The sequence below is a fragment of the Nilaparvata lugens genome, chromosome 7 (genome assembly GCF_014356525.2).
Source record: "Nilaparvata lugens isolate BPH chromosome 7, ASM1435652v1, whole genome shotgun sequence".
Taxonomy (NCBI): Eukaryota; Metazoa; Arthropoda; class Insecta; order Hemiptera; family Delphacidae; genus Nilaparvata; species Nilaparvata lugens.
The window spans coordinates 36,582,320-36,608,573 of NC_052510.1; the positions used below are offsets into that span (position 1 = coordinate 36,582,320).

Below are 26,254 nucleotides of genomic sequence, written 5' to 3' on the forward strand. Positions count from 1 at the left end.
GTTTACGAGAGAGGAGTTGCATAAAAATCTCACCATGAAAATTGTAGAGAATAGAATAGAATATATTTTATTCAACATAATATAGAACAAAACATCCATATAGTTGAACAACGTCAATTATCAAAGTCAAAACAATTCATAAATCAATCAATACAATAGTCATATGAGAGTTTCTATAAAATAGAATTTTACATCTACTGTAATTACAAATTACTAGTCTATAAGAATAGGCTACGTCATGTATCATTAAAGAATTCTTGAAGACTATAATACCTCTTCTCAACCAAAAACCTATATAAATCTGTTTTGAAAGTAGCCGATGTATGGTTTAAATAAGTTGGAAGACCATTTAATAATTTCACTCCTACATAACTAGGTTTTTTCTCAAAAAGAGAAAGCCTGTGAGCTTGAACACTAAGATTGCCCCTATACCTCGTATTATAATGGTGCACGTCTGAATTAGTATTAAAATTATTAATATTCTTAACTACAAACAAAATTACTCTATAAATAAAAATACAAGGAACCGTAAGAAGTGATAGTTCTCTGAATGCTTCTCGGCATGTGTGGTTGTAGCCTAATCCTGCCAGGTATCTTATTGCCTTTTTTTGTAAAATAAATATTTTATTAATGTTTTTCAATGAAGAGCTACCCCAAATTTCTATTCCATACACAATATGGGAATATATTAAAGCATAATATAATAATTTCGCTGTGTCATTGGGCACATACCTGACAATATTTCTCAATATAAATAGATTCCTACTAATTCTAGTTGCCAGACCGTCAGTGTGTGCATTCCAGGACAGATCCTTATCAACAATCAATCCCAAAAAATTTGCCTCTTTTACATTTTCAACAGTGGACGCTAATCACAGGCTGGAACATTTGATGCTTAGAACCAAACATAATATATTTACTTTTTTGGGGGTTTACTGACAGAAGTGACTCATTGTAATATTGTGCTACCATATTTGTTTTTATATTAGCATCCACTTCAAGATCAGCTAAATTTTTGTTGTTAAACATCAATGTCGTATCATCGGCATAAAGTGTTATGTTTGAACCCACTGGGACTGAGGACTGCACATTGTTAGTGTACAGAACAAAGAGCAGGGGCCCCAAAATAGAGCCTTGGGGCACGCCTCTTGTAACACTCAATCGCACTGATTCAGCCAGCTGAGAATGAGAGTCAACTGTAACAAACTGAACTCTATTTGTCAAATAAGACTTGATCAGACTACCACATACACCTCTAATTCCAACACTTTTCAGCCTACTAAGGAGTATTTCTTTATCAACACTGTCAAAAGCTTTGGAGAGATCCATAAATGTACCTACAGCAAAGTTACCCTCATCAACCTGATCAATAATACTTTCAATAAAGGTTACTGCTGCAGTTATTGTCGATTTGCCCCTCACAAAACCATTTTGACAGGACGAAATTAAATTGAATTGCTCGAGATAGGTTACTATCCTGTTATAAATTAGCTTCTTAAATACTTTTGAGAGAGAACAAAGAATAGAAATGGGTCTGTAATTATGTATGTCAGTTCTTATACCTTGCTTGAACAATGGTTTCACCTTAGCAACTTTGAGAAGATCTGGAAATATACCAGTTTCAAAAGCATTATTCATTATGCACTAAGACTAGAGGAAGAGCTATTTCATTACAACATTCCTTTATCACATGAACTGGAATATTATCAAATCCAACACTATTTTTTGTTTTGATACTTTTTTATAATCTTGAGAATTTCTACACTATTAGTTGGAAACAAGAAAATACTGTTGTTACAATTATTGGATTTGTCTAAGGATGGAGCATCAATAACTTGTAGATTTGATTTTGGAGCATTGATTTTGGGAGCCATTGATATGAAAAATCTATTGAAAGTATCTGCTATCTGCTTGGAGTTATTTAGAGTTTTCCCATTTTCTTCTAACTCTATATTAGGCTGTATTTGTTTTATTTTACCTCTGAATTCGTTAATGATTTTCCAGGTAGTCTTTGATTTATTTGTTGCTCTTAAAATCCTATCACTTAAACATTTCTTTTTTGCTTCAACAACTTTATAATCATACATTTTCTTAATATTTGTCAATAGCTCAATATCAATTCTCATACCATCATTCATTCTGAGTTTAGCCACTTCCAAAAGGTTTCTTATTTGTATAATTTCATCAGTAATCCATTCACCTCTAAATTTCTTTTTGCTTTGATTCTTATCACTTCTACGCTTTAAAGGGCAATTTATATTAAGGTGAGATAGTAAAACTTCATGGAATCGCGCAAACTGGTTATTTACATCTGTTGCATTATAAACTGAAACCCATGATTCACCACCCAAAGAAGTTTTCAGTTTCATTATATTATCAGTTGAGCAATTATACATTGGAGGGCCAAGGGGTAATTTATTAGTCTTGAATCTTTTTATGGAATCATGTGTTTGAAATACCTGTGCAGTATGATCAGACAAAAGTGTATGAAGAATTTGTACTAAATAAAAACCTATATCAATATTAGTAACAATGTTGTCAATGGCTGTTGTACTTATTCTAGATATTCTTGTAGGTTCTTTAATGACATAGTGCAAATCAAATAGGTTAAGAATACTGACAAGATTTCTATGTTCAGAGGAACTTTTTAAAACATTAATATTATAATCACCAGCAATAATCACCTTATCAGTTAAATGACTGCAAAAACGACCACACAAGATTTCAAGCTTTTCAAAAAATACACTAGAATCACCGCTAGGCGACCGATACAGACCTAAAATGGAATAAGAACTTCCATTAACCTTGAAACTAAAGCCACATATCTCGATATCTTTCACTTATCAGAAGTATTTAGAACGGTAAATTTATAATTAATAATATTCAACAATTCAAGACTAACATATATGACTACTCCTCCCTTCCTCATATCAACTCTGCTATAGCTACATACTAAAGACATGTTATTAATACGAAGGGAATTAATTTCATGTTCTTTCAGCCCGTGCTCGGTTAATATCAAAATATCAGGCTGTTCATCCTCCACTAGAATATCTAACAGGGTCACCTTGCTAATTATTCCATCAATATCTTGATGTATTATTTTCAAACTACATGAGTCTTTAAAATATCTATTATTAATAGTGTTCAAACTTAAAACATCATTCACAGGTTGATTGCAACTATTTACTAACTTTGGGGTGTCTGGCCTATTTCTAAAAAAGGGGTTGTAAGAACTGACGGAATGGATCTCTGCTCATCAGCTATCTTATTTACTTTTTCTACTATTTTACTGCAAACATATTTCTTTCCCCAGGTGTTCAGATGCAGACCATGTCTAGTGTGAAGTCTTCTACCAATATCACTAATATTTACAAAAGAAACGTTTTTGAAATGTTTACACAGATTGAAATTTTCCTCATTGGCTTTCTCAATTTCTTTATTGATAGCAGACCATTTTGGAAGGTCGTGTCTGTGAGGCACTGAGAAAACTATCACATATTTAGCCCGTCGGTTTTGCAGATCCTGTAGTTTGCTACGAAGTGCTGCATGAAGCTCCTCCCTCTCATTACAGGCGATGTCGTTTCCTCCTGCCAAGTAAACGCTAACATCGTTGTCGCTCAGCTCACCAGACTCCTCTGCTACGTCCCTGAATTTCGCTCCCGGTTTGACCATGGCCGTGAATTTATGGTCTCCAGCGTGGAAGTGCTTATGGACGTCCCTTCCCTGGCTGCTTGCGAAGAATCGCACGTTCAGAGACCTTGTATTTGTAGGCCTAGTTCTGGAGTTTGTTCTCCTGGCCGACAGCAAGGGCTGTGGCTCATCCACCTCCAGCACAGAGAATCTATTTTCAGTCTGAGTTAAGGGACTGGAAACACGACGTCTAGGTCTTACTGTATTTTTAGGCATAACAAACTCTGATTCCGAAAGTGAGGACTCGCAATTCTCAGAATTTTTTATCAAATTTAGTTCTGCCTGTAAGTTTGCAATTTTATCCGCAGCAAGTTGAGCATCTCTTTCCAAAATATTGATGATGGCATCTCTTGAACTAAGCTCATCCTTCATCTGAAGTTCTAGGTCCTCCAACTCATTCACTCTCAACTTCAAAGCGCAAATTTCACTATTTGCCACTCTCTCATTGGACAGAGATTCATCTAGCATTAAAGTTCTGTTTTCCTTTTCTACCTTCAATTTTTCCAATAGAGATGTATTCTCGTCTTTAGCATCATTTACCATTGTCATTAAATCAGAATTCACCTTCAAAGAAGCATCATATTTATTTAACAATGAAGTAGTTAATGGAATAAGATCAACTACAGCTTCATTTGAGAATTTATGACTAATTCCGACTAGTGTAGCGTGAAAATCAATAGCTATGTCGATCACATCGTCATTTATAAGACCCTCTTTCAAATCATCAATATCGGCTTCTATTCCTCGAATGAGATTGCTTCGATTTGCTCGAGTACGCACTGAAGACATTTTAAATTGAAGTCCGTGATAAGAATGGTCTTGTGAAAAGGAAACTAAAAAGAAGGGAAGAGAAGGATGCGTCAAGAGGGCGAACGAGACGTCAGCGGAAAAGGAAGCCCCTGAGTAAGGAAACAAAAGGATTTTAAAATTTTAAAATACCCGCTTCACAAGGAGTAGGCTTGTCGTCATGGCAACGAAAGAACGCCGCAGTTAGTAGAAGATAATAAAGCCTGTTACAAAATCTATTCTACACTTTCTATGCCAGTTGTTATTTATCCACTTTTGTCTGTCCTGATTAGATAGAACTGTTTATCAGTGTTGAGCACGGAAATATCAAATTGATAAAAATTATCACAGTAAGCTAGTCCATCGAAAAAATTTCACAGATCGAAAAGCTTTTTGACGAAAACTCTTATCTATGAAGAGGAGATAAGCACGCCGGCCAGCACGTGGACGAAAATAACTAACTGTTCGTCAATTTAGGCTGCAAATATTCTTTAAAACTACTAATACCTCTGTTAGCTCTCCTATTCTCCTGGAAATGACCTCACCAATAAAAAGAGCAAGCTTAGCACTCAACTACGCACTTTTAAAAAACTTTTAAATACTAAAATTTTCCAGACAAAACTGTAAATAACACGGAGCACCACCAGACACTTCTGAACACGGCAGAGTGCTCTCTTGTATGATCACATTCCATGTTCCATTCAGAACACATTACACAGTTCATTCTATGATGCGTATATTCAAAAATTTAATCAATTTTATAATATGATTGAGTATCTTTTCGACCGCTGTTGATATTCATATTTATATTCATGACTTCAGCTTTTCAAATGCTACTGAACATTTATGCACTTCATTAAAAGTGTATTTCTTCAGGGCTACCTGATTTGTTAGTAAAAAAATATAATACCTTTTTGAAAAAACTTTCTAAAATGAAATACAAGGTCAACTAGTTTTGGATGTTTAATCCATTTGTATTTTTGTATTTAAAACTATTGTATTGCACTTCTGAAATTCCATATTTAATTGTGCACATTATATTTATCTGGTTCCACCTTTCAAGACTTTCAATTTTTAAATGAAAATCAACTGGTATATCAATATTGTTACTGATAGAGGAAAATTTAAATGCTCAACTTAAGAAAGATTAAAGAATTGCAAAATAAAGAAGGCTACTATACAGAAAACTTACATCCGAGTGTTCGTTATTCTTGTGAAGCTTTAAATCATATTAGTTTTTGAAATTGCACAACTCATTCCACCCCATTTCCAAGATGCAATTCATTAATAAAATCACAAAAACTCTTTTAAACGGAATAAATCACTGGACTAAACAGCACATTTACTTCTCATTACCTAAAGTATAAATTCTAATAACCATATAAATATGTATAACAACCACAATTATGTAAAATCACAGAATATTCATCAATAATTGTACTCTGTCTTGAAACCGAAATTCTTATTATATTTTTTATTCTTTATTTGTCTCCACGAATGTAATAGTTAATTTTCAGCTTTTGAACTCGCAGCAGGCGCTCAGGTTTTCCTTGCCGGCTGTGCCGACAAGTAATATTTATTTTGTTCTATTGTAAAAAACTTAAATTATTCGAATTGTATTGTATAATTTAAATTATAGTAAGTTTTATAATGTAATTTTGTTTTTGGCAAATATATTATTATTATTATTATTATATTATATTACCAAGCACCCGAAGGCATAAACTAATGAAATTATTGATAAATATCTTCTGGTCTACATTTATTTATTACATGAACTTGCTCTACTTAGACGATCATGTGTAACGTACGGTACGTCATACTATTTGTTTATAGTCCAGTCAACGAAAGATTATAGAGGGAAACGTTTGGAACACAATTTTCAAATCCACAGCTCTTTTAAGGATAGTAAGAGGATTAACATATCAAAAGTCCTCACCCCTACCCCCTGTGCTAAAGGGGTGGGGGTGGTTTGAGAGTACCAATAGGTAATTTTTTAAGCTTCAATTATGCATGGAATAAAAAAGTTCATAAGATGCATAGTTTCCGAGATATATGCGAGGAAATGTCTATCAGCATATTTCATTATTGGATGAATAAACCATTCAAAATATTTCTTATTTAATTGATGGATGCAGGATAAACAATACAGAGTTATTTACAGAAACAGAAATTCGATTAAGAGAATTGTTACGCAAAAGGCGAAAGATGTTGAATGCTTGAAAACTGATAATGCTTATACTGTACTTGTATTACGATCTTACAATAATTTCTTTTATTACCAGAGTGGTAGAATGATCTAATGGTAATCAAATAGGAAGGTGGACATGTGATACATGATTTCGATACAGAATTTCAAAGGAAAATTAATGGCAAACCCGCATATCGATATCTCAAAACGTTTCAATGATTTCAACATTTGAAGATAATAATAAATGACACAAAAAAGAAATTAATGAATACCTTATCAGTTTTCAAGCATTTAACATCTCTCGCCTTTCGCGTAACAATGCTCTTAATCGAATTTCTGTTTCTGTATACATTGGATAATCAAGTGTTATTGAACACTAGCTTCTACCATAAAGCAACAATAGTGTTTCTCTATGCTTCTACTCACAAATTTAACACTTTGAACAAAATACATTTATCTTAACAACTGCTGTTACAAGTAGTATTATTAAACACGTGTATGTTACAGACAGGCAGCCAGACGTTAACGGAAGCGAGTTAATATAGAACTTATAAATTAATGTTGTGTATTATTCAGCTTTAATCATGTGTCGGCGCATAAAGTCTGTCTATCTGACAGTCTGTGTGATATCTCCCAAATAGCATCAGCTTTTTTAAATTAATGGAAAACTAAATAAATAGCATGCAATGATTTCCAGCTGACTGATAAAATAAAAAAAAATTCTTATGCACTTTCAATGTTATTTTTATATCCTGAAAAAGAACAAAGGAGTGACCTGTAAAAAGCTTCGAAGAATTCGTGTTTGAAATTTGAAGCTGATTGATCATTTTTCTCTAAAGTAATTATTGTAGAACATACAAACAGACAGAAAACAACTTTGGTCTTCAGTAAAGCAAAAGTGAGAACTCGCTTACGCTCGTTCAATCATGAAAATATTCTTTGAATATGACTGATCACTTATCGAATAATTTCAAGGAGCAGATAAATTCTTAGCGGTTGAATTTTGAAATTGATTCGGTGAAAACGTAAACTGAATTTCTTAATCATAATATGATTAATGTGTATAATATTATTATGATACACATTTTAATATAAGTTAAAAGGAAGACTACATGGAATCCTTTAACCTTACAGGAAGATTCTCAGGATTTTTTCAATCGCGTTATAGGAATCCTCGAGATTTCCGGAGTAAAGTGGGGGAAATCAGAACAAGGAGTTTCAAACAGAAAGTGAGGAGGTCTTGATTGTATTACCAACAAATCAGAATAGCGTCGAGTCAATTGATGATAGGAATCTCCAATGATTAAATCCCTCATTCTCAATAAACGTTCTTCAAAATTAGTCCTAGAACGCACTAAAGGAACTCAATTAAGGATCAGGGGGATACTGATTTCGTAGTAACCCTGACCCATTTTTATGGAATCCCTCCTTCCCCAATTTAAAACGACCCAAATTTGGACTAGCGTCATCCTTTCAACTTGAATAATGGGTGGGTCATATCATGCTGGCTATCAAAGGGGAAACGAGAGATTGATGAATACAAAAAAGAGCGAGATCGGCTATTGAATTTTTTGCAATTATCCTAAAGTTAGAACTACTTGCTCAGCTTCTCCCTCAGGTTTTCGCAATGAGCTGAAATCTCAAGTCCTGGCCAAGAATGAGTTCTCAATATTATTGTAGTAGTTAGAGAATGATAGTTAAATCCGAAATGACAATGATGTATATAAAAGAGATAACCAAACAGGTAAACAATATTATATTAATATAACGAATATAAATAGTATATAGAGTTTTTCTTTTTTATAATTTGTATTATTTCTATGAACCACTTATTCGCTGTTTTTAACTATTATATTTGAATTCCTAAGATTTTTAGTTCATACACACAAGTATGAACTTTAAATAAGTGCAATTTTTCAAGTTTTATTTATCAATTTGTTGTTTTCTCTGGTACAGTCATTTATTCTTTTTCTTACGTCAACCTTGATAATTCCAAATTTTAAAATAGGTTACTATTACTCGTCCGAAAATTAAGTGGGAAGCAGTGATGAGTATTTACATAACCTAATACTACTTAGTACAACATCAACTCTTTATCAAAATTTTGGAGAGAAATGGTACACGCTCTGCCTAGTTTTCCCTCAATAGTCATAATTACATTATATATATACATCATAATTTCATTTGTTTTGTACTACAAATGAAAAAAACAGATATACAACAATTAAAATGTCATGTCACAAAATCGGATGTAGAATTCATACAATGTAGAGAGTGATATACAGCGTATTATTGCAATCTCTTGACTCTTCCCCAGAAAGATTGTCTCCTTCAGTACCCGGCCTGTATAAACAGTGGGGAACTATTGTACAGAGAAACTCACAGGTTGCAGAACTATTTAAAATTCATCATTATTGTTGTTCACTATTTTCCCAACTAAACTTACCACAACAATAAATTAGCCTAATTATTATTGGACATTTCACCACATTGAATGCACTAGGTGGGATAAAGCTCTCAGTACCAGCTCTCAGTACATATTTGTTCTGCATAACTAGATTCAAGAATATGAGCATGATAGCAAGATGGATCAATATGGAGTAGAGCACCGTGGGCTTGCAACCATCCATGACTATGACTAATTGACTGCAGGGGATATGTGACCTGAAGCGTGTTAATACGGCAATCGAAAACAAGGTATGTTATGCAATGCTCAATGCACAGCACATCCCACTTGTCAGCTGTTCAAACAATGTTTGGATTCATGTACAGTATACAACCCTTCCTGACATGTTGGTTACTGTGTTAGTGTTACCTTTTCATGCGGAGAAACCCTACACATTTCCAGGCAGCTAAACATAGCAATCCCTGCAGCTGAGCTTATTAGATATTAACGCCAGCTAAATCGCTGTTTTTCACAGAATGGGTAGTGGCATGGAAAAGATACTCCCACAAGAGAATTCTCTGTGAGGAGCTGGTGAATGATTCACAAAGTTAAGGGAGCAGATTAATGAGCATGAAGGCTTGTTTGCAGGTCAACATTTTCTTGTCCAGGATTTGATAGAGAATGACATTATATGGCAAGTTTAAATATGCGTCATGGACATTCGTTATGTGGACAGATGAAGGATGCGAACACTTCATTGAATGACATTTATTATTCAACCTTAATACTTCAATGAATTTTCAATTGGATAGAATAGGCAATGGGCTATGAGGAATTGATTCACTTGTCAAAATGCAAGTTAGATTATCACAGTTTTCAATGTATCATCTTAACTCTCAATCATCCAATTTTTGACTTCTGATTATAATTCTATCATAAATTATTTTGGTAGAAAGCAACATCAACTGATAATAATGTCGATTTTCATTGTGAGGAGTCACTTATGAGAGTTCCTTCCACCTTGTCTATTAAGGCTATTTATAGGCTATCTCATCCGCCAATGGGTCTCACAACTGTATATTCAAGTCGAAACCGCCAATACATCTTGTTGTAGTCTATTCTTTGTATCCTGAACGGATGACGAAGAAACATAACCCAAGCATGAGTTGATAGAGGTAGCTGAGATATCACTATTGAAGTTTATTATAATTCTTCAATACATTCATTATATTATTCATTAATATAGGTCATTATTATATATCAAGTTATTATATTCATAAAAGTCATCATTTTCATCCAGAATCCAAGATCTCTTATCTTGAAAATCTACATTATCAAATAAACTAGTTATAAGCTTAGAATGAATATATTTAATCCCTATCCAAAATGGCTATGCAATATTACTATTGAAGCTTAGGCTTCATCCTTGATAAGAAACTAAACGTCACAAGTCTACTACTACTACTACTACTGGTATGCGCTACTTGCTGGGATGATGCATTTCAATAGATGGCTTATTGAACGATCATCGTCACAGGAATAATATAGTAGCCTTAGCCTAGATAATGAATATCCAGACCTTCATCAGTTTGAGGATGAGTGCTAACTGAAGGTTGAAAGGTCAACTAATGTGATCTTCAAGCACCACGGGTAGCAAACTGTTCACTGTCACTGTAAAGTGTGATCTCTATCAATAGAGTTGCGAAGCTTTTCAGATTAAAAATTAGCCCCGAATTAAAATTGACGTTCTCCAACTTTGTATTTCCATCAACTTTCGGATTTCATGGCTGATTAATGTATTTCTCAGTATCCACTCATTCACATCCTGACTAGTAATTCGCAACGGTACTCCGTCATGTATCAATACACTAAAGTATCACCCTCTGGGATGAGTAAAATCAAGTTATTATAAAAATTTCGCTGTATTAATCCTAGAATAATGCATATAGAGTAGCGGAGAACTAAAACTGTTGAGTCTATCAGTTTACCTGATTACCTTATTTACGAAGATTGTCAATAATTTATAAGTTGAATGCAAAATATATTGAGAAATAAAATAATTATTCATCACTTTCTCATATTATTGGCAGAATAATCTTGGTTGCAGTGAGAGTAGGATACGACCTCTCAATCTCTGATCCAGAGGCGAAAGTGTTATCATAGAGCAGTGTAGAGCGGTGATGATGGAATTAATATTATCATAGGCTACCTCAAATCAACATGCCGAGATCTATAATATGTAAAAGAGAAAATGGAATTCTGTATTTGAAATGCATTAACTTAATATTTGTGGAAGCTATCTGCGTATTCCCATTTGTTCCCAGTTTGGTGTTCCCAATTTATTTCTTGGAATTCAAGCCATAGAATTTCTAGAAAAAAACGAACCGACAAATTTAACAAACTGAACCCTACTCCCTCCCCCCTAATCATATGGTGGAGGAGGGAGGAGGTTAATCCATGGATATAACGAATCATTGAGTCAATGAATACGACTCAAATATAACGAGTCGAAACAGTTGAAGAGGCAAGATCTATATTTCGAAACTAATGGCATCCAGCATCTTTTAATTCGTAGACACAGATATTAATCCTTCAAGGACTAGACTAGATATTTGGATGGGTGTTATTATGAAAATAGAATTGGCAAAAGTGTAACAGCTTAACACATTCGAATTCTAATACTAGTGGCAGGTCGTTTTCATTATTCAACAACAGACCGACAGACGAAAGTCATCTTGACCCATCAGAATTGTTTTTTCAACTGTGTAGGTAGTAAATAAACAAGAGGAATTGAACTTGTGATTGAGCCAAATATTGTTTGTTACGTAGTATGCCTCATTTAAAATCAACTTTTACTCTTGTACTCTTTCTAATTTTCCAGAAAAATATTATATTTTTATTATTTTAATCGCTGTTGAGAGTAGGCGTAAACCAGGACTTAGCAAAGATAAAGTACTGCAGGAAACTGTTTCACTGCTGAGAAAGTTTAGTAACAGTTAGAGAAGAGAAATCATGAAACAATAAATTCGTTTAATTTGTCAAGGCTGAACTTCAACAAGAATCTCACATCATGCTACTACAGTTTACGATGCAATATTTTCTGGAGAATTGAATAATGAGTTTCAAGTCTTTGTAGATGTTAAATTAAATTTCTGAGTACAGCTACTCTATAAACACTACATGATGAATGTTTCCAAGGTGGATGACTCATCAAGACATATTTTCATGTTTAATTTCCCTTTTGCCAGATATTATTATTCTTGAAAAGAAATCGAGAGTAAGGTAATGATTATCATTTTGATGGAATAAAACTACAAAACGAAAATACAGAAATTACATTTAGAAAAAATATTGAATAGATGAATATAGATGACCAATCTTTTTTATCAAGAGCATGCGGTAGATATTCGAAAGGCACATATTAAAATGACACTCGTTAGTAGCATAATACCGGATGGGTTGAGACTAGGGGCCCTCCTCCCTTCAATTAGATATTAGAATTTAACCATGTAATCTACAATTATTACATGAAGGTGAGGTTGCATTATTTTGTTTATAATGTGTCATATTCCTGCTTTGAACGAACTACTGATAAATTTCCGTTTAAACGTAGGTGGTGCATTTATTCTTGAATACATTTTTATGCTTTCAAAGCTTTTAAAATTCCTGGTATTTTTCAGAGTTCAGAAGAGTTATTAAAGATATTCCATTTTGAAATAGTTTTTTCTGTTAGTAGATAAATTTTACTTTCTCAGATTCATATCCTGACTACCTGACTTGAAAAACTCTATTATAGAACAGTTTTCTCTAAATGCTGCTGAATAAGATTATCTTATAGGAATATTGAATTTTAATTTCCAAATAATACTCAATGCTAGTAAGTTGGAGTGATGGCCTTCCATAGGATACATGCACAGATACAGAAAAAGTATCCGTAATCCGTGGCCTATTATCATAAAGGCAGGTATGTATTAATTTGTAGCAAACAATATAAAGTTGGATGCTTTCAAGATGAACAAAGGTGCATTCTTCACATGTCATGTCACGTTTGCATCGCGTGAGTTAGTGAGCAAACTGCCTTTGTTGACCATTTCAGTGTAAATGGCAAACTTTCCATAAAAGGAATCTGAACAAGAATATATCTACTCTCCTTATTTACAGTCATGCTACCTCTTCCCATTGTTAGAAACGCACCTGCCGATTCTCTCATGACATCTTCTATTGTTTTCTTCTTTAAATCTTGAAAATTACCTTATCAATTGAGTATCCACTAATTCATCTTGTAACGAAATTGGATAATCGTTTCAAAGTTTGATTCCGCCAAGTGGTAATAATGAAGCTGAGAGAAATTCTCAAACTAAAAAAATGAATTAGCTTACCATTGATAATTTTATAATAATCAACGATTCTAAACGAATCGCCCTTCAATATTCCAATGAAGTTAATTTAGTATTGCTTGAAAAATGTTGGTTGCTGTGACTAATTTTTCTTTACAATTTACACTAAAATCGTATCGAATCATATCGTATTATATGCTAATATATTATCTTAAATCTCTTCTCATAACTCGTCAATTGAGAAGAAAAATGTTTAACGACATCAACAGAAAAATGTGAACTTTTATCGTGGAAATGGATTTCCTCTTTGATAGTGGATAGTCCCTTATAAGTTATTTAATTATTCAATTTTGAGTTTGAGTGTATAGAGACTAAACAAAACTTACCAAAAACCTAATGGGCATAGGCCTAGACAGATAAGTAAACATGTTCGGTTATATCTGTGGCCTACACTTCATCTGTCTCAATTAGCTTATCTCCTGGTGATAAAAAGAGCAGAAGGCTATCATCAAATCATCATGATATTTGTACAATTCATAGGCAATTACAATGCTACACTTCTTTCAAGATGTCGGATTTTGGCGTCAGGATACTAGCCGACTTTCCATTCTGTGGTTTATCTGTGATCACTAATCTATGATAATGTTTTTTAATGAACGTAAAAAAACACGATGGAATTGATCAGTGGCTTTGAACTCAATCATAGAAATCAGTGGAGTCAGCTCTATAATTTCAAATAATGTCAATCGGATGAATGTAGCTACAGTTTCATCTGGGCTCTATTGCTAATCGAAATCGAAATCATCTTTCTTTAAATCATCAGCACAATTCATAATATTGAAAACTTGGTAAAAAATAGCAGTTTTTAAAAATGTTAGCATTGTTTCTTATCAATAAATAAAAGAAAGAATATTCAAATCAAGATTATTTGAGCTAAAATCTTCACTACTACAGTGATAGTATTGTTTATAGTAATGACGAGTACGGTAGTGAACAGTGAGTATGGAATATAATTACATTCTATACTCACTGGTAGTGAATGAACGATTGTTTAGTGATAGGTTTTTCTGCTTAGTGATCGGTTTTTCAAATCAACGCAGCAATAAAGTTTGCGATGATTCACACGTGTAACTACGGTATCGGCTATTGTTTACAAATATGAAACTTCGTTGATAACTTATTCACAAGATTATCTTTCGAAAACAAAACATAGATTGTGTTTGAATGTTGCGACTATTGTCCACTGTCCTTTCTTGAAGACTATGGAATGTGGTATAAATATAGTTCTTTTCTAAGACGATTTCTAAAATATCCCAATTCGAGAGTTGATTCAACCATAGTATATAAGCATACGCGAGTGTTTGTGTGCTCTGAATAATTACGCTTAATGTGGCGTATATAGAATACATTTTTTGGTGGAGGGGGGGCAAAGTTAACATGATAGGTTGTAATGATAGGTCAAGTGATTTTAAGTAATACCCCATTATACTTAATATCAGTTTTGCTGCTCATATTCAGAGGGTGATTTGCGCTGAACGCCCTTTTTACTTTACCGTCAGCCCGTCAAAAATTCAGATTAACCAACTGTACTTTTTTCTTTAATATTACTGTACTGATTTTTCTTCATATTCATTATTTCGAGGGGGCCGGGTCCCCTGCCGCCCCTCCCCTGCGCTCTTGTATAATTATGGTACTCTGTAGCGGCTGACAGGCTGGAAATATGGATGAAAACTTATCCTACTACTAACTTGTTCCCACTGGTTCTCAGTACGTCATTTTCCAGCAATTTCCATTTATATTCTCCATTTGTCTTGAAGGAAAGTGATCTGAACACTGGACGTCAGTGAGTTTCAGTCTAGATTCGGGAGTGTCTCGATTACAATTAATTATAATTATAATAGATAATAATTTCTTCTACAAATAGGTACACCGTTCCTGATGGAGGTAGTCTTCATATAGCTTTTGATAGGAAAATTTGCATTTAAATACTTTTATAGTGGAGTCATAAAATTAGTATTTTTTGATCGATTCAATATGAATATTTTCTCTCATACTCAATGGATCTTTGCCATACCTTTTCAGTCAACAAGTCAAAACACCTCTTCTCAGTTTTGGCAACAATGTTCGTTCAACACGATTATTGGCTCTGAATTCAACTGCAAACACGCTTCACAGCCATTATATTCAACGTTTGAACCAGTTTTTTCCACTTATAATTCATTCAGAAATCAATATCAGAATCGAAGAGGATGTAGGATGAGTTCTCAGTTCACTCCACTGGTTCTATTCGTATAAATATAGTTATTTGCAGTAGGTCTACTGTTTTACTTTCCTTGCCCCATTACCATAGGTAAGGAAAATATTGCTTTCCGAAAAAATTGGGGTAACCCAATTTCTAAATTTCTATACGTTTCAAGGTCCCCTGAGTCCAAAAAAAGTGGTTTTTAGGTATGGTGTGTGTGTGTGTTGTGTGTGTGTGTGTGTGTTGTGTGTGTGTGTGTGTGTGTGTGTGTGGTGTGTGTGTGTGTGGTGTGTGTGTGTGTGTGTGTGTGTGTGTGTGTGTGTGTGTGTGTGTGTGTGTGTGTGTGTGTGTGTGTGTGTGTGTGTGTGTGTGTGTGTGTGTGTGTGTGTGTGTGTGTGTGTGTGTGGTGTGTGTGGTGTGTGTGTGTGTGAGTGTGTGTATGAGTGTATTTGCTTCTGTGTATCTCGTCTCCAAATCAACGGAATGACTTGAAATTTGGAACTTAAGGTCCTTACACTATAAGTATCCGACATGAACAATTTAAATCAAATGCAATTCAAGATGGCGGCTAAAATGGCGAAAATGTTGTCAAAAACAGGGTTTTTCGCTATTTTCTCGAAAACGGCTCCAATGATTTTGATCAAATTTATACCTGTAATAGTCATTGATAAGCTCTATCAACTGCCACAAGTCCCATATCTGTGAAAATCTCAGTAGCTCCGCCCCATCTATGCAAAGTTTGATTTTAGATCCCCAATTATCAGGCTTCAGATACAATTTGAACAAAAAAAAATCGAGTGGAAGGATTGAGCATGAAAATCTCTACAATTAATGTTCAGTAACATTTTCACCTAAAAATGGAAATAAGCTCAAAATTCGAGAAAATGTGATTTTTCAATTGCAAAATGTTGGCAACTGTTGATTCTATTAAATCATTCACTATGAAGAGATAGCAGACTTCGTGTGTCTCCAGCGTTATAGTTCTGTCACCAGCTCCTTCAGATCTTATAATAGTAGACTTGAGATGCGCGTGAACACTAGCGTCAGGTGATCAATTCTCATAACGTCAATGAAAATTGTATGAGTGCGCCACACCAGATTTTTTGTAACGGTACTCGTCAGTACGCTGAACCGGTACCTCTTGGGTCAAAAAATGGAAAACACAAAAAAATATTCTTTAATATTTTCCTGAAGTTTGATGACAGATAATTTGGAAACGCCCATTTTAAGACAAAATTCGAAAAGTTCTCCCTGGGAAGACCCCCTTCTATGTACCTCTAAAACAACCACCCCCCACCTCCCAGAACATAGACTACAAGAACCTATGTTTTATAAAAACAGCACTGGTTCTATTCGTATAAATATAGTTATTTGCAGTAGGTCTACTGTTTTACTTTCCTTGCCCCATTACCATAGGTAAGGAAAATATTGCTTTCCGAAAAAATTGGGGTAACCCAATTTCTAAATTTCTATACGTTTCAAGGTCCCCTGAGTCCAAAAAAAGTGGTTTTTAGGTATGGTGTGTGTGTGGTGTGTGTGTGTGTGTGTGTGTGTGTGTGTGTGTGTGTGTGTGTGTGTTGTGTGTGGTGTGTGTGTGTGTGTGTGTGTGTGTGTGTGTGTGTGTGTGTTGAACAAGGTATAATACGGGGAGACAATCAAGTATACACAGCACATTAAGGGGAGGTGTGTACACTAAGGGGAGACCCCGTAGTGTCACTGCTCAATTTTAGTAAAATCATTCTACATGCTTAAAACCATGTAAAAACGTAATAAAAAAAAAATCTCCCCATTTTGTTAGTACTCCACTAATTGGGATGCACTCCAGTTTCCAAAATGCCACCACGTGTGCTACGATCGCTAATACACACTTACACAAAACTCATTACGGATTGAGCATACAATGCGGGGTACTTGCATATCCCTGCATATCTCCATTGTCTCCTTCACTGTTCGAAGTAACTGGTTTGCTATGGGGCTTGGCCGTGAATTTATGAATCAGCAACTTATCTCCTTTTTCGTTCAGACTCATTGAGTCACAGCTTAGCGAATTCATAGTTTATTTTCTGTTCAGTCACTTGAGACATGAGAAGGGAGCGAGGAAACATGCTGCCAGAATGTATTGTGGTACTGATTTTTAGTATTTTGGTACAAATAGTCTGAAAATGATTCTTCAAAAAAATACCTCTGCTAACCTTACAGTGTTAAAAATGCCTGTTTTTTTCTCCATATAACTCAAAAAAACTTTCATAGTGAAAAAATCCAGAACGGTTTCCAAGAGAATAAAATCCTCTACAATTCAACGCCAAATTAGGTTCATCACAATCAATGGTGACTTGGTAACACAATTTCCCGAGAATTTTCCGCATTGAATTTGGTTATTGCTAGAATGATGCGAATGGGAGGCTTGTTAAGATTCAAGAATAGCACGTCAGTAAGTTTATATTCTTGAACAGGCTTCACTGAGAATTCACTTACTGTTTTAGAGAAGCGGATGCCTCAAACTTTGCTAACCTAACATTGTATCTCAAGATCAGGATAGCCTATGATAAAATGAAATTTGTCTCTTAGTTTCTCTCCATATTGACATTTTCTTCTGTGTCTGTCAATCCTTGCAAAAACTCTCTTGTAAACCTTGGATTGAATTTTACTTGTGTACGGCATGCTCACTTTTTGTGAAAAGACGTTGTTCCGGAGAAAAGATTTAGTAATCATACCCTGCTCAAAAAAAAAATAGTAGTCAAAACCCTTTTCCAAATTTATTTGAGAAAGTAAAAAGTTAATTTGAGAAAGTATCAATTGTATTTGAGAATAGTCACTTGTAATGAGAGAATGTCAGATGTAGCCCAAATGAGAATAGTCAATTGTATTTAGGAAGTCATCACACATGTAATTGAGAGTAGTGAATTGTATTTGAGAAATCGTCAAATGTAAATGAGAAGATATCATATCATGAGCAGACATTTGAAAATGAAAAAATTTTCCAATTGACATGTCGTGACTCTTCTGTAGCCTACAGTACAGGTTTGATTTGAGCAGGAAAGGATACTGTACTACGTACACAGTATTCCATAGGCTTTGTATGTGTAAAATTATTATTTTCAATTGTGAAATTGAGGAGCTGGGTAAAAAACGACCGGAGGCCACTCGTGTCGTTTTTCCGCAACACGCTTCATTCTATCCGCCATTAAATTCTGAACAGATTGGTACATAAAATGTTGTTGTATCTTGAAAAATGATTGAGTTGTGAAAATTTTTTGTTTGTGTGGCAAACCTGAAATTATTCAGCTGACAAGCTGTGAGCCAGCAGCCAGTGAAATCCTTATTTTGTTTTCTTACAAAGAAGAAGCTGATTGATTGATTGATTGAGTACTTTGTAGATTACTTGTACTTATGTAGATTACAGTATATACTGCTTATACACTCATATACAATAGCTTACAATACAGCAAAATTATAGATGAATTTACATAATATAGACTAAGAAAATAATTATTGAACTGTATATGATATGGAAAAAGCAATTTGGAATAACTATACAAGATTATATTGTAATGCATCTACATAAATTGGCGGAGCTTTGGACATATCAATGTCCATTCTTCGGAAAGAATATTAAAATATCCTCCCAACTAACTCTCTACCAAATGAATGGTATAAGAAGATCATTAATACATCCAAGGGAACCAATTATCCTCTAGATGATGAAAATAATGAAGAAGACGCTCCTGAAGAAGAATCCGATGCTGAAAGCATTGGGTGTATGAATTTCCCGAAAATCAGAACAGTACCATGTAACATTCCAGAGTCTTGATTATGGGAAGAAACGTGTTCAAGAAGAAAATATCATCTTCAATTGTTCACTTCTAAATGACATTTTTTAGATCTTTATTACCTACTTATTAATTATCCAATATCATGAGCAATATATTATCATTATCACTACTCTTGATACGGGTTTTTTCATCATTTTATTGAACCTCTGAACATGTAACAACCAGGGTTATGGAAAAACGACCTGAGACAACACACCTTATATCAATTAATATCAGTTAGCCTGGATTACTGGCTAATTATGAATAATAGCATTGAAAATAGTATAAAAAGATCAATAAAGTTCAATACTTGCAAGAATATTGCATTCTGATGAAATAATGAAGATGTGTACTAAATATTTCAAACTCAATTTACACAAAACTTGATTTTTTGACTCAGGTCGTTTTTCCACCCAACTCCTCAATTATTTCCCCTGTACTGTTCACGAATGATTAATGAGAATCATTTCTATGTATGTATTGGCAACACGACTTTTGTCTCCAACATTTGAACTTGATGAAGATCAAATTCTCTATGTTCACGGCGCAATTGAACTTTATCATCAATCAATTGAATCTCTTGATCAAGCAATTCGGTAACTCTCCAATGGATTTTGGGGCTCAAAAATATTTTTTATTTAAAAACTAAACGTTCATTTGAATATAAAATATATTACCATATTATTTTTTATGAGTACAGTTATGGAAAATAAAAGTATTGGTTTTTTATAATCATTCCCCAATTACAACTGACAACTTTTCGATTTCAAATCGTATGTTCTCAAATTAGGAGTTGATAGTGAGCTGTTGAACGGAGCGGTCGCAGAATTGTTTTGCCCTCTTATCTCAAGTTTCCGGACGGGTCGTGCTTAATCGGTTCATTTAGTGCATGTTTAACCTAAAACGTTCTTTCGTAATAAATTGAATTATCAATTTGTTATTTATTTGTGAAATTGTTTTCAAGTGAATCGAAATATTCAAAGTTTAAATTAATGAAAACAGTATCCAACAATACTTTCCACCAGACGGTAGTGCTAAAAAGAGACCTAGAGCTAAAAGTTCTTTCGTAATAAATTGAATTATCAATTTGTTTTTATTTGTGAAATTGTTCTCAAGTGAATCGAAATATTCGAAGCTGAATGAATAAGAACAGTATCTAACAATACTTTTCACCGGACGATAGTGCTAAGAAGAGTCCTCGTGCTAAAAGTTCGCCTGAGCTCGAAGAGATGGCTTGTAACGAAATTGGATAATCGTTTCAAAGTTTGATTCCGCCAAGTGGTAATAATGAAGCTGAGAGAAATTCTCAAACTAAAAAAATGAATTAGCTTACCATTGATAATTTTATAATAATCAACGATTCTAAACGAATCGCCCTTCAATATTCCAATGAAGTTAATTTAGTATTGCTTGAAAAATGTTGGTTGCTGTGACTAATTTTTCTTTACAATTTACACTAAAATCGTATCGAATCATATCGTATTATATGCTAATATATTATCTTAAATCTCTTCTCATAACTCGTCAATTGAGAAGAAAAATGTTTAACGACATCAACAGAAAAATGTGAACTTTTATCGTGGAAATGGATTTCCTCTTTGATAGTGGATAGTCCCTTATAAGTTATTTAATTATTCAATTTTGAGTTTGAGTGTATAGAGACTAAACAAAACTTACCAAAAACCTAATGGGCATAGGCCTAGACAGATAAGTAAACATGTTCGGTTATATCTGTGGCCTACACTTCATCTGTCTCAATTAGCTTATCTCCTGGTGATAAAAAGAGCAGAAGGCTATCATCAAATCATCATGATATTTGTACAATTCATAGGCAATTACAATGCTACACTTCTTTCAAGATGTCGGATTTTGGCGTCAGGATACTAGCCGACTTTCCATTCTGTGGTTTATCTGTGATCACTAATCTATGATAATGTTTTTTAATGAACGTAAAAAAACACGATGGAATTGATCAGTGGCTTTGAACTCAATCATAGAAATCAGTGGAGTCAGCTCTATAATTTCAAATAATGTCAATCGGATGAATGTAGCTACAGTTTCATCTGGGCTCTATTGCTAATCGAAATCGAAATCATCTTTCTTTAAATCATCAGCACAATTCATAATATTGAAAACTTGGTAAAAAATAGCAGTTTTTAAAAATGTTAGCATTGTTTCTTATCAATAAATAAAAGAAAGAATATTCAAATCAAGATTATTTGAGCTAAAATCTTCACTACTACAGTGATAGTATTGTTTATAGTAATGACGAGTACGGTAGTGAACAGTGAGTATGGAATATAATTACATTCTATACTCACTGGTAGTGAATGAACGATTGTTTAGTGATAGGTTTTTCTGCTTAGTGATCGGTTTTTCAAATCAACGCAGCAATAAAGTTTGCGATGATTCACACGTGTAACTACGGTATCGGCTATTGTTTACAAATATGAAACTTCGTTGATAACTTATTCACAAGATTATCTTTCGAAAACAAAACATAGATTGTGTTTGAATGTTGCGACTATTGTCCACTGTCCTTTCTTGAAGACTATGGAATGTGGTATAAATATAGTTCTTTTCTAAGACGATTTCTAAAATATCCCAATTCGAGAGTTGATTCAACCATAGTATATAAGCATACGCGAGTGTTTGTGTGCTCTGAATAATTACGCTTAATGTGGCGTATATAGAATACATTTTTGGTGGAGGGGGGGCAAAGTTAACATGATAGGTTGTAATGATAGGTCAAGTGATTTTAAGTAATACCCCATTATACTTAATATCAGTTTTGCTGCTCATATTCAGAGGGTGATTTGCGCTGAACGCCCTTTTTACTTTACCGTCAGCCCGTCAAAAATTCAGATTAACCAACTGTACTTTTTTCTTTAATATTACTGTACTGATTTTTCTTCATATTCATTATTTCGAGGGGGCCGGGTCCCCTGCCGCCCCTCCCCTGCGCTCTTGTATAATTATGGTACTCTGTAGCGGCTGACAGGCTGGAAATATGGATGAAAACTTATCCTACTACTAACTTGTTCCCACTGGTTCTCAGTACGTCATTTTCCAGCAATTTCCATTTATATTCTCCATTTGTCTTGAAGGAAAGTGATCTGAACACTGGACGTCAGTGAGTTTCAGTCTAGATTCGGGAGTGTCTCGATTACAATTAATTATAATTATAATAGATAATAATTTCTTCTACAAATAGGTACACCGTTCCTGATGGAGGTAGTCTTCATATAGCTTTTGATAGGAAAATTTGCATTTAAATACTTTTATAGTGGAGTCATAAAATTAGTATTTTTTGATCGATTCAATATGAATATTTTCTCTCATACTCAATGGATCTTTGCCATACCTTTTCAGTCAACAAGTCAAAACACCTCTTCTCAGTTTTGGCAACAATGTTCGTTCAACACGATTATTGGCTCTGAATTCAACTGCAAACACGCTTCACAGCCATTATATTCAACGTTTGAACCAGTTTTTTCCACTTATAATTCATTCAGAAATCAATATCAGAATCGAAGAGGATGTAGGATGAGTTCTCAGTTCACTCCACTGGTTCTATTCGTATAAATATAGTTATTTGCAGTAGGTCTACTGTTTTACTTTCCTTGCCCCATTACCATAGGTAAGGAAAATATTGCTTTCCGAAAAAATTGGGGTAACCCAATTTCTAAATTTCTATACGTTTCAAGGTCCCCTGAGTCCAAAAAAAGTGGTTTTTAGGTATGGTGTGTGTGTGTGTGTGTGTGTGTGTGTGTGTGTGTGTGTGTGTGTGTGTGTGTGTGTGTGTGTGTGTGTGTGTGTGTGTGGTGTGTGTGTGTGTGTGTGTGTGTGTGTGTGTGTGTGTGTGTGTGTGTGTGTGTGTGTGTGTGTGTGTGTGTGTGTGTGTGTGTGTGAGTGTGTGTATGAGTGTATTTGCTTCTGTGTATCTCGTCTCCAAATCAACGGAATGACTTGAAATTTGGAACTTAAGGTCCTTACACTATAAGTATCCGACATGAACAATTTAAATCAAATGCAATTCAAGATGGCGGCTAAAATGGCGAAAATGTTGTCAAAAACAGGGTTTTTCGCTATTTTCTCGAAAACGGCTCCAATGATTTTGATCAAATTTATACCTGTAATAGTCATTGATAAGCTCTATCAACTGCCACAAGTCCCATATCTGTGAAAATCTCAGTAGCTCCGCCCCATCTATGCAAAGTTTGATTTTAGATCCCCAATTATCAGGCTTCAGATACAATTTGAACAAAAACAAATCGAGTGGAAGGATTGAGCATGAAAATCTCTACAATTAATGTTCAGTAACATTTTCACCTAAAAATGGAAATAAGCTCAAAATTCGAGAAAATGTGATTTTTCAATTGCAAAATGTTGGCAACTGTTGATTCTATTAAATCATTCACTATGAAGAGATAGCAGACTTCGTGTGTCTCCAGCGTTATAGTTCTGTCACCAGCTCCTTCAGATCTTATAATAGTAGACTTGAGATGCGCGTGAACACTAGCGTCAGGTGATCAATTCTCATAACGTCAATGAAAATTGTATGAGTGCGCCACACCAGATTTTTTGTAACGGTACTCGTCAGTACGCTGAACCGGTACCTCTTGGGTCAAAAAATGGAAAACACAAAAAAATATTCTTTAATATTTTCCTGAAGTTTGATGACAGATAATTTGGAAACGCCCATTTTAAGACAAAATTCGAAAAGTTCTCCCTGGGAAGACCCCCTTCTATGTACCTCTAAAACAACCACCCCCCACCTCCCAGAACATAGACTACAAGAACCTATGTTTTATAAAAACAGCACTGGTCTTTTGTATACGGTGGAAGATGGTACTCCAATCATGTTTAATAATTCAATACAGTTCCGATAATAATCCAATACAGTCTGTGACAGAAACCCCAATTGGGTAGCTACTGGTAGCACCCAACGTTAGTAGACTGTCTACTAACTTTGGGTAGCACCAACTTATCTATTACTTTGTATCATACATATGTTACTTGTATTTTCTACAATCTAAATCAGTAAAGTAGGCTACTTGTAATTGTATTACTCCCAATGGTTCATTTGATGAAACTCAACTGCTCAAAAGCTGTATACAGACTAACTTGAGTTACCTACATACAATTCGATACTTATTGAACATAATATTTTTTTGCTTCCTATCAAATTCTATTAAATTTAACACAGCTTGTCAAACATAGGATGTGTATCATGTGTTTGTCAAGTTCCATTCAATCTCATACATTTTATAAGGACGGCAAACAAATTTACGTCCAAAACTTGATTTGGGCTTTACACACCACGTACGTATAATTAATTTTGTACTTATTATTGATAGTAATGTGTGTGTTCATCCAATCACTGTATTTACAGTGACTACCACCACTGGTTTACAGATAAGAATGTAACTAGACTGATCCACCAATATTTTCCTCGGAGTGGAAACCTGAACAATAGACCACGAAAATTCTGAAATTCAATAACAATAGGCGACCACTGAAGGGTCACTAGAACGTCTTCTTGTCCATCCATTGTTTTCGGCGACCCCGTCTCGTTTCTTCTACCCCCCAATTTTTATGGATTTTACAGGTATAAGCTCACTGAATTATCAAGAAATGAAATTAGTTGGGTTCTATCAATCTTTGTTTATAACGCTCATATTACAATACCTATATGGCAATTATTAATCAATCAATCAATCATCTTTATTCAGACATACATACATAGATAAAATGTACATGAATGCGTGTACATTGATGCAACACGAATGATGAATTCCAAACATGTTTTTCTATTAATCTGTTTGTAAATTATTCAAGCCGACCGATTATATGAATAGCTGGAGGGATTAGAACACAACCCTGTGAGAATACCTTTGCAGAGGAGAAATCACAGTCAACATGCTTGAGGGATCCGAGCTCAGTTACATCATTGGGTCAGTTGAACTTCCTAGTCTGTGGTGATTGGAACGGGATAGCGAAGTATTCATCAATTTGGAAATTTTGAAGCCGCCTAGCATGATATTATTGGAATATTTGAGACCAATACTCCGCTATCTGATTTCACCAGCCCTTCAAAGGCCATAGGTCTACTCGAGACACGACCCTATAGTTTTCTGATTCGATTAATGGTGACTGTGATAGCATTTCGATACATTATCTGCTGATCCTGATGAATGAACGAGTTATGTAATTTGATCAGTTTATCCAACTCCAGGGGAGGGAGAATTCTAATCATATTGTCATTCAATACTAACTGTTTATATGATAGAGCCTTGTCTGAATATTATAATAACAAAAGTCTTATTGGTCTAGAGCTGAAATTATTTTAACACTGATATCGTGTAATAAACTATTCCATACAATGAGATATTCTGATCATTCTTCTTCTTCAGAGATATGCTACAGAGATTTATTTTCATTGTGAAAATGTAAAACTCCTTGTCTTACATGAATAGACCCTACAGTTTTTCAAACTATGCTTATATTCAAAGAAATTTTTGCTTGATCTGTTACTACGTGGTTCGTAATTCACTTGCAACTTCCAAATCACAGAGAAGATATCAGAGGGGCGAGGTGGACTCAACCATCTAACCGGTCTGAAGTCCACAATAATAACATGTGTGCACCGAGTAACTATAATATTATTTTAATGTTATTATACTCCTCCAGTTATTTGCATACTGCTTTCAAGTCCTGTCCAATCGGGACTCAATCACTTGAACCACGAGTTAAACTGCTATAGACATCACACCTTATACGAAGTTCGTTCAGTATCTACCGAAG

General features: G+C 34.4%; 1 protein-coding gene across 1 annotated transcript in view; it reads right to left on the reverse strand.

Annotated features, from left to right (window-relative positions):
* The window catches only part of LOC111063426, a 56,278-nt gene that overhangs the window by 29,143 nt on the left and 881 nt on the right, over positions 1-26,254 (reverse strand). The window lies entirely within an intron of this gene.